The sequence below is a fragment of the Lygodium microphyllum genome, chromosome 21 (assembly GCF_053477565.2).
Source record: "Lygodium microphyllum isolate KBCC chromosome 21, Lygodium_microphyllum_v1.1.10, whole genome shotgun sequence".
NCBI classification, from domain to species: Eukaryota; Viridiplantae; Streptophyta; class Polypodiopsida; order Schizaeales; family Lygodiaceae; genus Lygodium; species Lygodium microphyllum.
The window spans coordinates 56,534,636-56,536,996 of record NC_141155.1 but is presented as its reverse complement, the minus strand read 5'-3'; the positions used below and the strand labels follow the sequence as shown (position 1 = coordinate 56,536,996).

The window sequence follows — 2,361 nt, the reverse complement described above, 5'->3', positions numbered from 1 at the left end:
GTATCCTCATCTCAAATTATTCTCTAGATTTATTATCAATATGTAGTAATCATAACACTGTGTGTATATTAAGACCCATTTACCAAAAAATCCAATCTAGCATGTGTTATGTAGATGCCCTATTGATAGTCTTTCGAAAAACTTTACCATAATGTATGTCTTGGCAATCGTTGCTAAAATCCAAATCATTCTTTAAAATACAACGGCATAGCAAAGACTTACTTAGGCTATGTGGTCTGTTTCTGATGTTTATAACCATTCGTTAATTAAAGTCAGGTTTCTTTTAAGCATCCTAATAGCCCTACTTTTGATTCAGCTTCTGCCTCAACATCTTTTAATTTAGCAAAAGGAGGATTATGTTGAACCTGTTCACCAATAGTGCAATCAAAAGGGCGTTGAACCTTTTTTTCATTTCCTTTTGAATCAAAAGTCTCAATTTCAGGTGTCGAAACACACCTTTTGTTCTAGCACTTTAAACATTGCCAAGGAGATCCTTCCACCCATACCAATAGCTTAATAAGAGAGCTGATGGATAAGAGTTCGAATCTCTTTTGGTTTGGCTCTTGCAATAACGTCATATGCAATGGCACTTTATCCTTGATTTCCACTGGGTTAGGCTCTTCTTCTTTATGTGTTGATAGCTTTCGTCATTTTAGATAGTTTAGGTTTCATACTAGGCAGGCTGGAAACTACTTTTGATTCAGCTCCATCTTTTGTTTTAGCATTGAACCTTTTGTTTATCCCTCGGCCTTTTAGTCCATTTATTAGCTTTTTCTAGTGCAGAAAACTTGTAATTCCTTACTATCTAGCATAATTGTCTTATTTCATCCTGAATATGAAGTTAGTTGCAACACGTTGCTGGAGGCTCTTTGGTTTGGGAGCTACCTGGCAACCTATACATAGTTTTCAGCCTAAACGATTGATAGCAACGGAGCTTTTAGAGGTGTAAGTAATAACGTCATATGCAAAGGCATTTTATCCTACCGTGTTAGTCCCTTTTTATTAGCTTTTTCTAGTATGGTTAGTCCCCTTTTATTAGCTTTTTCATTGTATGGTTAGTCCTCTTATTAGCTTTTTTTTGGCTAGAAAACTCTACATTTTTTACCACATTCTTGGTATAATTGTCTTGCTTCCTCATGAATATGAAGTTAGTTGCAACAAGTTGCTGGAGGCAACAAAAATAGTACATGTTGCCAGGTAGCTCCCAAAGAGCGGTCTCATCCACTGACAATTTAGTATAATAGTCGGCAATTCTTCATTCCAGGATGGTTATTTTGTTGGTCTACCTTTAAACAATCTCATTTTTTCTTTGATTTGGGTTTCTCTCTTCTTCAATGCCATAAGTGTTCAAGAGCTAATGCATATTGAGCAATTCTTCTTGCATGTCCACTGACTTGTGGCTAGAACATTTCATCATAAAAGGCCTCTATTCAAGGCAGAAGGGTTAAGGACCTACTCGGTGTGAGGTCCGAGACTTAGGCAATAAAATGAAATGATCACTTTTGGCATCGTTTGCAAATAGTATCAAAATAAGATTAATGTCAAGATCAAACAAATAGAGAGCTTTGTAGCTTTAGCTAAGACTCATAAGCTGCAGGTTTAATTGCATTTAATATATAATTGTCCAAAGATTTCAATCTAATAATTCATTATGTTTAGAAGTGGATTTGAACCACTGACCCAAGGATTTTTAGTCCTTTGCTCTAACCAACTGAGCTACCTAAACCATAAAAGAAATCATTGCCAATTATTATTATGTTTTCTCTAAAGATTGTTAATTCATTTTGCATCTTTTAGCATTGAATCCGATCTCTCTATCCCGATTCTCGCCAATATGAGACGTAGGTTTCTTGACTTACTTAATAGAAAAAAAAGGCAATCTCTAGTTTTAGTAAAGTGTTTCGAGGTAGCTCGTTGAGACGAAGCAATTCAATTGATTCCGCTACTAGCCTACTCTTGGTGCTGCTAAGAGGTGCCCTGTCTGTGAGTTCTACCCCTATGAGTTATTAAATGGTTGTCTCTCTTTCCTAGTTTTCATTAGAGCTAGACGTGGCTATCCAAATAGCCACTTAATGTTAGAAAATGAAACAAACTTCATGATTCTTTGGGCCCACGTCCGTATTCCACCGAAGCCACAGTTTCTTGTGATAATCGATTCGTTTCAGTTGTTTGGCCTTGAAAACTTCTGACTTGCAAGCAAAAGGACTTTCCATCTTAGGTTTTAGAAATCCTTCTCAATAATCAATGCGTGAATACTGAAAAGCATATCTTGGGTTATGAGAGCTGATTTTTGATTCCGTGAAGTGCTTAAAATTAGCCAAAAAATACGAATTTCAAGGGAAAAATAAACTCCGTTGAAGG

The 2,361-nt window shown here is 36.2% G+C and overlaps 1 non-coding gene across 1 annotated transcript; it reads right to left on the bottom strand.

Moving 5' to 3' along the window:
- Positions 1-1,652: 1,652 nt before the first annotated feature.
- On the bottom strand, positions 1,653-1,726 carry TRNAF-AAA (transfer RNA phenylalanine (anticodon AAA)). The gene has a single exon. It is a non-coding gene; the product is annotated as a tRNA-Phe (tRNA).
- Between the last annotated feature and the right edge of the window lie 635 nt (positions 1,727-2,361).